The following is a 14,256-nucleotide window of genomic DNA, read 5'->3' as shown; positions in this document are numbered from 1 at the left end:
ATCACTGACTAAATTGAAGTAGGACCCTGCATTCCGGAGAAATAGTTCTTAGGTGGACTGGAGCAGCCATGTGCCCAGCTCTGAACTGAAGTGGTACATTGCACTCTGGGAAATGAGTGTCCTGGCTGAGTTAAGCAAATGCGTATACTAGGGCTGAGCTGACATAGTACTCTGTGCCCCAGGGAAACAGAACAGTGGCTGAGCTGAGACACCCCATCCTACAGGCTAAACACTATTTTCCTGGAGCTAGACTCCCACCCTAAAGTCTGTGCTGCCGAGACATCCCTCTCCCTGGGGAGTAGAGTCATTGCTGTATTGTTTCCTACCACCCAACTGGGTCCCAAATGACAGCATCGTTCTGAGGTGCTTGCTGCCACTATTATACCTGGACTCACAGAGTCTGAGACACTGCTGAGCTCCACCATCCCAGGGCCTAGATTCACTACATGGTGCCTTATCTCCTGAAAACAAAGTTGCCACTGAGCCCTATTAGCTCAGGTTCCTGAATTGAAGCCATACCCTGTTCCCTGGGTCCAAACCTCCAGAGCACCCTTTCTTCTCTGGAGGTGGATCAGTCTATGTCCAGCCCCTGGGAATAAAATAACAGTGACAACCTGGACCCCTGGGTCTGAATTGCTAAAAAATGCTTCACAGTTGCAGATCCTGGCTCTATAGGAAACCTACAGCCATCCATCCACAGAAAGGAAACCTGCATGACCAGACCCATGTGCCACAAAGTTCACAAGACCTTGGGCCTAGGACTGTGTTCCCACATTCATGCTGACCTGATGTCTGCACTTGGAACCCAGCACCATCACTTCTTTTACAATAGCTGCCAAAAAAATACTTAGGAATATACTTAGGAAAATGAAGTATTCCTTAGTATTAGGAGTTTGAAGGCTGTGTCAGACCCGACGCCAAATGGGAAGTCTCAGCTAAGTCTTCCCATTATGGGAGGTAATGAGAATAGGAGGATCCTAAGAATTCTTGATGCATAGGACATTAACCTATTGGCCATCACCACTGCCGCAAACTTCAACAGTCTATGCCACTGAAGTGCTCACAGTTATTACTGACATTGAACATAGCTGAGTAAGCTGCATGGAGACCACCACTGCACCTACCCAGAAATAGTCACAACACCATTCCCAAATGGCAAACTAAAGCCCAAATGCTGGTTAAAGTCTTTCCTTATGAAAGTTCCTCCTGAAAGTTTGAAGTTATTGTTTCACCAAAGGAACATATATCAACACAGGAATACAAGAAACATTATTTTTTAAAAGCAAGAAAATATGACACCACCACAGGAAAATAACTCTTTAGTAACAGACACCAATGAAAAGGAAATCAACAAATCACTGTAAAATGAATTCAAAATAATCTTAAGGAAACTTAATGAATGACAAGAAAATACAAGTAGACAATACAATGAAATCAGGAAAATTGATTATATGAACATAATTTTCAACTAAGAGGTAGAAATAGTAAAGAAGAATCAAACAAAAATCCTGCAGTTGAATAGTTGAATGAATGAAATTAAGAATACAATAGAGAGCTTCCCCAGAAGACTTGATAAAGTAGAAAAAAGAATCTCTGGCCAGGTGCAGTGACTCATGCTTGTAATCCCAGCACTTTGGGAGGCCAAGGCGGGCAGATTGCCTGAGGTCAGGAGTTTTTCTCATAGGGTTTTTATAGACAAAAAAATGAAGAAATCCTATGAGACCAGTCTGGCCAACCTGGTGAAACCTCGTCTCCACTAAAAATACAAAAAAAAATTAGCTGGGCATCGTGGCATGCACCTGTAATTCCAACTACTCGGGAGGCTGAGGCAGGGGAACTGCTTGAACAAGGGAGGTGGAGGTTGCAGTGAGCCAAGATCATGCCACTGCACTCCAGCCTGGGTGACAGAGCGAGACTCCATCTCAAAAAAAAAAAGTAATCTCTGACTTGAAGATAGGTCATTTATAATACCCAGTTAGAAAAAAAAATAGAAATAAGAATGACAAAAAAATGAAGAAAGCCTACAAGACCATACATCTACAACCATCTGATCTTTGACAAACCTGACAAAAACAAGCAATGGGGAAAGGATTCTCTATTTAATAAATGGTGTTGGGAAAACTGTCTGGCCATATGCAGAAAACTGAAACTGGACCCCTTCCTTACACCCTATACAAAAATTAACCCAAGATGGATTAAGTGCAAAACACAAAACTATAAAAACCCTATAAGAAAATCTAGGCAATACCATTCAGAACAGGCAAAGATTTCATGATGAAAACATCAAAAGCAATTGCAACGAAAGCAAAAATTGACAAATGGGATCTAATTAAACTGAAGAGCTTCTGCACAGCAAAAGAAACTACCATCAGAATGAACAGGCAACCTACAGAATGGGAGAAGATTTTTGCAATCTGTTCATCTGACAAAAGTCTAATATCCAGAATCTATAAGGAACTTAAATTTTCAAAAAAAAAAAAAAAAACCATTATAAAGTGGGCAAAGGACAGGAACAGACACATCAAAAGAAAACATTTATGTGGCCAACAAACATATGAAAAAAGCTCAACATCACTGATAATTAGAGAAATGCAAATGAAAACCAGAATGAAATACCATCTCACGCCAGTCAGAATGGCAATTATTAAAAAGCCAAGGAACAACAGATGCTGGCAGGGCTGTGGAAAAATAGAAACGCTTTTACACCATTGGTTGGAATGTAGATGAGTTCAGCCATTGTGTAAGACAGTGTGGTGATTCCTCAAAGACCTAGAGCCAGAAATACCATTTAACCCAAAAATCCCATTACTGGGTATATATTCAAAGGAATAGAAATCGTTCTATTATAAAGATACATGCATGCATATGTTCATTGTGGCACTATTTTCTAGAAAATAGAAATCATAGTTCAAAGAGAACACGGGATAATGTCACCCTGTTTTAAGTCCCATCAACCCTGTTTCAACTATTCTTAACAGGAAACAGCAGATCAGTAGCTTGACTAGGATTTAAAAATACAATGTAAGTGTTTTTCTCTTCCTCTTCCTCCCTTGCCGCCGCCGCCTCCTCTCTTTCAAAACTGTCTGTGTGTATGTGTGTGTATGTAGTTCTAATAAAATGGGCTCACATGTTTAACATACATATTAAGAAAGAGCCCCCCCAAATCTGCCTTTATAATCTTGTTTTATTATTTATACACATGACTTAAAAAAGACAACCCGGTGTCCCTTGGCATGTGTTATGCTGCTTTTTAAATTGGTTACTCTGCCACTCCCTGGATATTGTAGGTACTTTATAACAGTGTTCGCAATCCCTCCCTCCTAACTCTTATAGCATCGTTGTCATTCATCTCATTTGTTCCTATGGTATAATCACCTAGTACGTTGCTGCTATTATTTTGAACAAATGTTTATTAGGTCAACTAAGAATAAGAAAAATGACATATTTTATCACCTTTCAATTTGAGGAAATTCCTATTTTTTAATGTTTGAAGAATAATTTTGTTTAACACAATTCAAGATGGGTGGTATTTTTCTTTCAACACTTCAAATGTTTCACCCCACTCTCTATTCTTGTTTGCATGGTTTCCGATGAGCAGATCAGTGTTAATCATTCTCGTTGTTCCTTTACAGAGAAGGTGCGTTTTCTCTGACTTTTTACAAAATTTCTCTTTGTTTTTGACTTTCTGCAGCTTATGGTGACTTCAATTCTTTAATGCATCTGAAAAAAGTCATTGATTTTCATTTTGTTTAGATATTTCCTTGTTAGGATGGGAGCAATGACTTTCAAGCAGTTTGTGAATTAGATAAAACTCTCTGCCTACATAATTTTTTAAAAAATTATTTGTTAGAAATTAGTGAATGTTAATATGGAGCAACAATGCTATAGTAAATAACATTACCATTACTTCATTAAGACTTTCCTATTAGCCTAGTAATTTGACATACCCTGAACACTTACATATTATTTTTTAATGTTTAGGTCTCTTCTATATCAAGAAGTGTAAGTAATTTTAAAATTACATTTTTGCTTTATGGAAATCTACTGTTATGAAACCTTACATTTACTCATGTTGTGGCTTTATTAAGGTAGGAAAGAGAATAATTTGACAAATGTGCTGATTCTCTGCCCTGACCTTACTTCTCAGTATCACTGAGCTGCTCGATGGCCCTGAACCAGGCTCCACAGTGCTGCTTGGGCTGGAGGTTATAATTATTTGCAGCCAACTAGGGCAACAGGACCTCCTTGGTTACTTTGAATTCCTGGGGCCAGAGAGAAGACAGGCTGGTGACAGGGCCTGAGCAGGGATGCTGGAGGGGCCCTGTGGGGGTGTTGGATGGGGTAGGGGGCAGTGTTCGAGTTTGTGCTCATAGGGGACCCTTCCTTCTCTCCACTCTCATCCAGGACCCATATGCTCTTAGAGCTGCTCCAACAGTCCCTCTTCCAGGAAGGCTTTCTTGATTACATGTCATTATACATTTGTCCAAACTGGTAGAAAATGTAACACCAACCATGAACCCTAATATGTACTATGGACTGTGGATAATGATGGGTCAATCCAGGGTCATTGATTGTAACAGTGTCCCACTCTGGTGGGGGATGTTGATAGTTGGGGAGGCTGTGTGGGTGGGGACAGGGGGCATGAGAGAACTGTCTCGACTCTCCACTCAATTCTCGATTCTCCTGTGAACCTAAAACAGCTCTAAAAAAAAAGTATATTTAAAAAATTCTATGACTATCACATGGCCAACTTTGCTCAAGAGCCCTATGGGTTTGGGCCCCTTCAGAGTTAAACTCCTGTTTGTCAGCAAAGACTCCTCGCTGTGAGTTTACGATCTGCAGTGCATCCTAGCTCAAGGTCAGCCTTATTATTTCATCTCTACATTTTCAAATCACACAGTGGTGATTTTTTAAATCTATTTCTAAGGCATTAATGATTAGCTCCATGCATAAGCCCAGGATTTTATCTCCATTCAGTATTATATGTAGAATTGCCTTGGTGATTTGCTGACGTAGATGTTTCAAAAACATTACAATTAAAAATAATCCAACTCCCAAATTTTGGTCTTCCTCTCCCCAGATTTACTGTCTTGTAATAAATTGTAAAAGTGGTTTTGTTGTCGCTATTGTTTTTAGAGACAGGGTCACACTCTGTTGAGGAGGCTGGAATGCAGGGGTGCAATCACAGCTCACCGCAGCTGCCAACTTGTGGACCCAAAGAATCCTACTGCCTTGGCCTCCCAAAGTCCTGGGATTGCAAGTATAAGTAACCACACTCCAGCTGTACCCGTGTATTTTAATTTGTGCATTAATCTAGGACTGGGAGAGTTTCCTCATTCTGTATCTCTCCGCATCTTAAATGACCTGTGACCGAGTCCTGTTTATTTCTTCTCCAAGATAGATTTCCAAACACTTCTCTCCATTTCCATGACTACCCCCAACCCTTAGCCTCTTCCTCCTTGAAGGGCATCTGAGGAGTTGTTTCCAGGGTTTTGGCTCTGAGGAACAAGCCTGCTGAGGGCATTAGTATCCAGGATTTTGTGTGAACCTGTGTTGTCTGCTGGGGTCCTCAAGACACCCTTGAGTTGGCCGACTCCCTGGAAAGACTCAAAGAACTTCATGAGGCTGAGCCCCTTGAAGGACACTACCTGGCCAAAGGCCCCCATCATAGATCAGGTTATCAAACCTTAAACTGTCCACAGCCCCAGCCACATAAAGTCACTCCTATCAGGCAGGACAATCCAGGAGTTTATGGGATTCCTCCCAGGAGCCCGGTGAGGCCAGAGATTCTCTTGGGAATCAGCAGGTTCGAAGCATTCCAGACCTACTGCACTAACCCTTTGCTGCACCATACATGTTCGTTTCTCTGGGAAAAATGCCAGGTTTTCCATAGTTGTATGTTTTGTTGTTGCTGGTGGTGGTAGTAGTGTTTGCTCTTTTGGGGGTAGGGATTGTCATACACTTTTCCAGGGTGGCTGTACCACATAACATTATCAGTTGGCTTGGGCTGTCGTAATAAGACACCACAGCCTGGGTGACTTCAAAAACCAAAATTGTTCCGATTTCACAGTTCTGTAGGTTGGAAGTTCCAGATCAAGGTGTGGTGGCAGCATCAGCTCCTGATGAAGGCTCATCCTGGCTTGTAAATGGCCCCTCTCACTATGTCCTCCCGTGGCCTTTCCTTGGTGTGTGCAGGTAGAGAGAGTGAGAGCCAGCTCCCTGGTGCCTTGTCTAATAAGGACACAAATCCTATCCCAGAACCCCAACTTATGACTTCCTCCAACCTTATTTCTTACTCCAAATACAGATGCACAGGGGTTAGGGCTTCTACATATGAATTTGGGGGTTGTACACTTTCAGTTCATAACAAAGCCTTCCCATGAAATGGCTAACATCCTTTCACATGCTGACTTAACATCCATATATGCTGTTTGGTGAAGTGCTTGTTACTATGTTTTGTCTGTTTTGTATTTGGATCTTTTAAAAGTGCTGTTGCATTTTGAGAGTTCTTTGCACATTGTGGATCCTAGCACTGGTTGCCCATAGAATTTGCAAATCCTTATCTTTATTGTATTTTGCAGATATTGCTTTTTTCTTTTTTTTCCACAGGTTTTTTCCGCAGGTTTGTGGCAAAACTGCATCCAAAAAGACCATCTGCGATTTTTCCAATAGCATGTGCTCATTTTGGGTCTCTGAGTCACATTTTGGTAATTCTCACAGTATTTTAAATGTTTGAATTATTAGTATATCTGTTATGGTGATCTATGATGAGTGATCTTTGACGCTATCATTTGTCATTGCTTTGGGGCACCATGAACAGCACCCACATAAGACAGTGAACCAAATCCATTCATGGTGTGTGTGCTCTGACTGCAGCACGAGCCAGCTGTTTATCCAGCTTGCTCTCTCCTCAAACCTCCCTATTTCCTGAGACCCAACAATATTGAAAATAAAATAATCAATAAGCCTACTATGTGCTCTTAACTGTTCAAGTGAAAGGAGGAGTTGCACATCTCTCACTTTAAATCCCAAACTCAGCTACCAAGGAAAGTGTGTGGAAAGCTCAGACCAGCACGCCAGACCTTTTGCACTAAATAGCCAGTAGTGAATACAAAGGAAAAGTTCTTGAGAGGAATTAAAAATGCTACTCCAGTGAACAAGCAAATGATAAGAAAGCAAAACAGGCTTGGGTGTGGTGGCTCACGCCTGTAATTCCAGCATTTTGGGAAGCCAAGGTGAGCAGATCACTTGAGCCCAGGAGCTTGAGATCAGCCTGGGCAATATGGTGAAACTCTGTCTCTACAAAAATACAAAAATTAGCTGGGCATGGTGGCACTTGCCTATAGTCCCAGCTACTTGGGAGGCTGAGGTGGGAGGATTGCTTGAAGCCTTGGAGGTCGAGGCTGCAGTGGGTGAAGATTGTGCCACTGTACTACAGCCTGAACAACAGAGCAAGACCCCATCAGGAAGGAAGGGAGCAAGCAAGCAGCCTTATTGCTGATATGGAGAAAGTTTGAGTGCTGTAGAGAAAATCAAATCAGCCACAACATTCCCTTAAGCCAAAGCCTAATCCAGAGCAAGGTCCTAAGGCTCTTCAATTTCATGAAGGCTGAGAGAGGTTAGAAAGCTGCAGAATAGAAGTTTAAAGCTAGCAGATGTTGGCTCATGAGGTTTAAAGAAAAAATCTGTCTCCATAAGAGTGCAGGGTAAAGCAGTGAGTGTTGATGGCGAAGCCACGGTAAATTATTCAGAAGATCTAGCTCAAATATTTGATAAAGGCAGCTACACTAAACAACAGATATTCAATGCAGCTGAAACAGTCTTCTACTGGATAAGATGCCATCTAGATCTTCAAAGGACAGGCAAACTCTTTTGTTAGAGGCTAATGCAGCCAGTGACTTGAAGTGGAAGCTAGTGCTCATTTACCACTGCAAAAACCCCAGGGTCTTAAAAATTATGCTAAATCTACTCTTCCTGTGTTCTAGAAATAGACAAAGCAAGCCTGGATGGCAGCACATCTACTTACAGCATGAGTTGCTGAACACTTTAAGCCCACTGTGAGACCTACTGCCCAGGAATAAAGTTTCCTTTCAAAATATGACTGCTCATTGACAGTGCACCTGGTCACCAGAGAACTCTGATGGAGATGTACAAGGAGAGGAATGTTGTTGAGATGTCTGCTAGCAACAGCATCCATTCTGCAGCCCATGGGTCAAGGAGTAATTCTGACTTTGAATTCTTATTAAGAAATACATTTTGTAAGACTATAGCTGCCACAGATTGTGATTCCTCTGATGGGTCTGGGCGGAGTAAATTCAAAACCTCCTAGAAAAGAATCACCATTCTAGATGTAATTAAGAATATGTGTTATCCATGGAATGGGGTCAGAATATCCACATGCACACGAGTTTGAAAAAAGTGGATTCCAACCCTCATGGGTGGCTTTTTTTTTTTTGAGATAGAATCTCCGTCTGTCACCAGGCTGGAGTGCAGTGGCACAATCTTGGCTCACTGCAACCTCTGCCTCCCAGGTTCAAGTGATTCTCCTGACTCAGTTTCTCCAATAGCTGGGATTACAGGCATGCTCCAGAACACCTAGCTAATTTTGTATTTTTAGTAGAGATGGGGTTTCACCATATTGGCCAGGCTGGTCAATGTAATTAAGAACATATGTTATCCATGGGATGAAGTCAAGATATCCACATGCACAGGAGTTTGGAACAAGTAGATTCCAACCCTCATGGGTGACTTTGAGAGGGTCAGGACTTAAATGGAGGAAGTAAGTGTGGATGTGGTGGAAATAGGAAGATAACAAGAAGTAGAAGTAAGGCCTGAAGATGGGACTGAACTGCTGCAGTCTCAGGATCAAACTTGAATAGATGAGTTGCTTCTTATGGATGAGCAAAGAAAGTGGCTTCTTCAGAAGGAATCTCCTCCTGGTGAAGATGCTGTGCATGCGGTTGAAATGACAACAAAGGATTCGGAATAGCACAGAAACTTAAGGAAGCCACAGTAGGATTTCAGATGATTTTGAAAGTAGTGTCTACTGTAGGCAAAATGATATCAAACAGCACCACACTGCATGCGGCAGAAACCTCTTTCATGAAAGGAGGAGTCAGCCGATGTGGCAAACTTCATTGATGTTTTATTTTCAGAAATTGCCACAGCCACTCAGCAACCACCACCCTGATCAATCAGCAGCCATCAGCATGAAGGCAGCAAAGAGATTATGTAGGACTCGCTGAAGACTCAGATCTTCCATAACATTTTGTAGCAATATTTTATTTAATTTTTTTTTTTTTTTTTAGATGGAGTCTTGCTCTGTCACCCAGGCTGGAGTGCAGTGGTGCGATCTCGGCTCACTGCAAGCTCTGCCTTCCGGGTTCACGCCATTCTCCCACCTCAGCCTCCCAACTATCTGGGGCTACAGGCGCCTGCCACCACGCCTGGCTAATTTTTTTGTATTTTTAGTAGAGATGGGGTTTCACCATGTTAGCCAAGATGGTCTCATCTCCTGACCTCGTGATCCACCCTCCTTGGCCTACCAGAGTGCTGGGATTACAGACATGAGCCACTGCGCCTGACTGTTTAATTTTTTTTTATGGACACAGTGTTGCTCTGTCACCCAGGCTGTAGTGCAGTGGCTCAGTCACACATCACACCAGCCTCTAACTCCTGGGCTGAAGTGATCCTCTCACTTCAACCTCTTGAGTAGCTTGGATTATAGGCATGTGCCACCAGACTCAGCTAATTTAAGAAATTTGTTTTAATAGATACTGGGTCTCTCACTATGTTGCCCCAAGTTGTCTTGAACTCCTAGGCTTAAGTGATCCTCCCGCCTCAACCCCCAAAGTGACATTTACAGGCATGAGTCACGGCACCTGGCTAGCAGTAAGGTATTTGAATATCAAGGAATGTACATTGTTTTAGAGGCAATGCTATTTGCACACTTAATAGACTATAATATATGTAAACACCACTTTTGTATGCACTGGAAAACCAAAAAAACTTACATAACTGGCTTTATTTCCATATTTGCTTTTGTTGTGGTAGTCTGGAACAGAACCTGCAGTGTCTCCCAGGAATGCCTGTCTTTTCTACTGGTTTGTACTTTATCATTTCATCATGTTAAGATAGTCTTTCACAGAACTTAGGTTTTAAATTTTGATGAATTTAACTTACCCAAATTTTTATGGGTCGTGATTTTGGTATCGAGCCTAAAATATTTACCCAGCTCTAGGTCCCCAATAGTTTTCTCTTAGAATTTCTCCCTTAAAGTTTTGTAGTTTTATGTTTTACATTTAAACGTGTGACTGATTTGCAGTTAATGTTTGTATGAGTGAGGTGAAAGAGTATTTCATTTAACAGTTCATCAACATTTAACTTGTATATAAAAACCCCACAAATCCATAGTACTGTATAGATGTACTGGGATTTATTTCAACAGGCTCCTCTTAATGCCTATTACTTCTTATTTCTTCTTTTTTCTTTTTTTTTTTTTTTTGTTATGGTAAGTAATGCTAAAATTGACATTTTTTTTTTTTAAACAGATGAGATCTCGGCCTAGCACGGTGGCTCATGCCTGTAATCCCAGCACTTTGGGAGGCCGAGGTGGGTGCATCACCTCCTGTCAGGAGTTCACGACCAGCCTGGCCAACATAGTGAAACCCTGTCTCTGCTAAAAATACTGAAAAATTAGCTGAGTGTGGTGGTGCATGTCTGTAGTTTCCAGCTACTCAGGAGGCTGAGGCAGGAGAATCACTTGAACTTGGGAGGTGGAGGTTGCAGGAAGCGGAGATCACACAGTTGCATTCCAGCCTGGGCAACAGAGGTAGACTCTTTCTCAAAGAAAAAAAAAAATTCGCTATGTTGTTGCCCAGGCTACTCTTGAACGCCTGGCCTCCAGCAATCCTCCTGCATCCCCCCTCCCAAAGCGCTGGGATTACAGGCACCAGCCATGTGTCTGCCTAAAATCTATGCTCTTATTACAAATATTTGCACAAATGCAGCCCACACCCCTTGCTGTGCTTGCTCATGCTACAGGCGAAGATAAATTTGATGTCAGTTTCATGTGGTCAGCTTCTCACCTGTGTCCTTGCTGGCTTCTGGGCTCTGGAAAGCCAAGGCGGGCGGATCACGAGGTCAAGAAATGGAGACCATCCTGGCCAACAGGATGGTGGCGCGCCAGAAGCTTGAGGGAGGGGGTGGAGTCCCCGGCTCCCACACAGGGTGCCTGTCTCTTCTTTGGGGTCACCCCAAAGCGGCAAGAAGTCCACCATGGGACAGGGACAGGCGCCAGTGTTCCAGCGGGAGGTTGAGGCAGGCCGCGGAAAAAAAGCGGAGAGGCCAAAGAAGTGGCTGGGGTCCCCTGGCTTAGGTCCGTGCTTTTCCGGCAACCCCCGCGACCTAACCGGAGGAGTCCTGGAGTCCCTGGCTCCCAAACCAGGGTGCGTCTCGCTCCCCACGAGGTCACCCAAAAGCCCCAAGAAGTCCCCCGGGGAACAAGGACAGGCGCCTGCCCAGGGCTCCAGTGTGAGGTTGAGTCAGATCCCCCGGAGAAAAAAGCAGCGAGGCCGAAGAAGAGGTTGGGGTCCCCCGCTGAGGTCAGTACCTTCCCTGCAGCCCCCGCCCCCGGGGGGCGGGGGGTCGTGCACTGGCTCCCACACAGGGTGTGTGTCTCTTCTCTCGGGGGCACCCCAAAGCGTCAAGAAGTCTTCCATTGGATGGGCACAGGCACCCAGGGTTCCAGGGTGAGGTTGAAGCAGGCCGGGGTAAAACAGCCGCGAGGCCGAAGAAGAGGCTGGGGTTCCCCGGGAGAGTTCAGTGCCTTCACTGCAGCCGCCCCGCTCCGACCCAGGGTGGTTGTGGAGTACTAGGTTTCCACACAGGGTGCGTGTCTGTCCCCACGAGGGTACCAGAACACGGCAAGAAGTTCCCCCGGGGGACGGGGACAGGCACCCAGGGTTCCAGTGGGAGTTGGAGGCAGGCCAAGGGAAAACGGCCAGGCTGAAGATGCTGGGGTCCTTCGGAGGAGGTCAGTGCCTTCCCGGCAGCACCTGTGCCTGACCCAGGGGGGTGGCTCCCTCGAGGTCAGGGTGTATGTCTCTCTCCCCGGGTGGGGGGGCACCCCAAAGCCGCAAGAAGTCTCCCGGGGGACGGCGACAGGCACCCAGGGTTTCAGGGGTAGGATGAGGCAGGCCGCGGAATAAAAGCGGCCCGGCTGGGTTCCTCTGGAGGAAGGGATGCTTTTCTGGCAGTCTCAGCGCCGGAAACTGGGGGCGTGTGGAGGCTCGTGGAAACCCTGCCTCCCACCCAGGGTACGTGTCTTTCCTCCCGGAGGCACCCCAAAGCGGCAAGAAGTCACCCGAGGGACGGGCACAGGCGCCCGGGGTTCCAGGTGGAGGTCGAGGCAGGCCGCGGAATAAAAGCGGTGAGGCTTTTTTGTCCTTGCAATAGTTTGTTGAGAATGATGGTTTCCAGCTTCATTCATGTCCCTACAAAGGACATGAATTCCCCATTTTTGTAACAAACCTTCACGTTGTGCACATGTACCCTAAAACTTAAAAGTATAATAAAAAGCGGTGAGGCGAAAGAGGAGGCTGGGGTCCCCTGCTGCTGCGTGCGCCATGTGCTGCTGCAGCTGAGCCCATGGCAGAGGTCGGCAAAACGTTTCCCAGACAACTTGAGGGTTGTGGAGTGCACCGCTAATCCATCCTAGGGTCCGCCGTTCCTTGGCCTGCACCCAGAGTTCTGGGTCTCGGGCACTGAGAACTGTGTAGCCGAGGGGACCGGGCCAAGGGCAGGTTCCCGCCCTGCTGCAGCTGCGGGGCTGACTGCCTGGGTTAGGCGCCCAGGCGGCGTTGCCCCCGGTGTCAGGGTTCTTGGTGGTGTGGGCAAAGTCCGGGGATCCCCCTGCTGCTGTCGCAGCCCCCGCGTCCGAAACGGGGGGGGGAGGGCGAGTCGTGGACTCAGTGGCTCCGACCCTTGGTCGTGTCTCTCCCCCGGGGGCACCCCAAAGCGGCAAGAAGTCCCCCGGGGGACGAGGACAGACACCCAGGCTTCCTGGGGGAGATTGAGGCAGGCCTCGGAAAAAAAATCGGCGAGGCTGAAGAAGAGCCTGGGGTCCCCCGAGGTTAAGTCACTGCCTTCCTGGCAGACCTCGTGCCCGACCCAGAGTGGTCGCGGAGTCTCTGGCTACCCAAGGGTGCGTGTCCCTCCCCACAGGGGGATCTCAAAGCGTAAAGAAGTCCCCCGGGGGAAGGGGAAAGGCGCCCAGTGTTCCAGTGGGAGGTTGAGGCAGGCCATGGAAAAAAAGCGGGGAGGCCTTAGAAGAGGCTCGGGTCCCCCATCAGAGGTCGGTGCCTTCCCTGCATTCTCCGCGCCCGACCCGAGGGGGTTGTGGAGTCCCTGGCGCAGACCCAGGCTGAATGTCTCTCCCTTCTGGGACACCGAAGGCAGGCAAGAAGTCCCCGCGGGACGGGGACAGGCGCCCAAGGTTCCAGGGGGAGGTTGAGGCAGGCCGAGGAAAAAAAGCAGCGAGGCCGAAGACGAAACTCGGGCCCCCCAGTCGGAGGTCAGTGCCTTCCAGGCAGCTTCGGCGCCGGAACCGGCGGGGAGGGGGGAGTCATGGGGTCCCTGGGTCCCACCCAGGGTGCGTCTCTCCCCCACCCCCCCCGCCGCGACACCCCAAAGTGGCAAGAAGCCCCACGGGATACAGGGACAGGCACCCAGGGTTCCAAGGGGAGGTTCAGGCAGGCCGCGGAAAAGAAGAGGCGAGGCTGACGAAGAGGCTGGAGTCCCCCAGCGGAGGTCAGTGCCTTCGCGCTGGACCCGGGGTGGTCGTGGAGTCCCTGGCTCCCACCCAGGGTGCGTGCCTCTCCCCACGGGGGCACCCCAAAGAGGCAAGAAGTTTCCTGGGGGACGGGGACAGGTGCCCAGGGCTCCAGGGGGAGGTTGAGGCAGGCTGTGGAGAAAAAGCGGCGAGGCCGAAGAGAAAATATTCTATCGATGGGTATGTAGCTCATCTGTTATTTTATCATTATAATAAAAGATTCTACAGTGAACAATTTGTTCGTATTTCTTCAGACTGCTGTGCAGTATTTGTAAGAGACAGAGGCTGAAAGTAAAATTTCTGAGACAAATGTGGACAGGACAGGTATTTCTCCCCCAAAATCTGTAGTAGTGTATATACTTCCATGAGCCAAGTATGTGATGCTATTTTCGTATTCTTTCCTACACTAGATAACATCATTCTTA

This window comes from Pongo pygmaeus, chromosome 22 (assembly GCF_028885625.2).
Source record: "Pongo pygmaeus isolate AG05252 chromosome 22, NHGRI_mPonPyg2-v2.0_pri, whole genome shotgun sequence".
Classification (NCBI taxonomy): Eukaryota; Metazoa; Chordata; class Mammalia; order Primates; family Hominidae; genus Pongo; species Pongo pygmaeus.
This window is presented reverse-complemented; position numbering follows the sequence as displayed.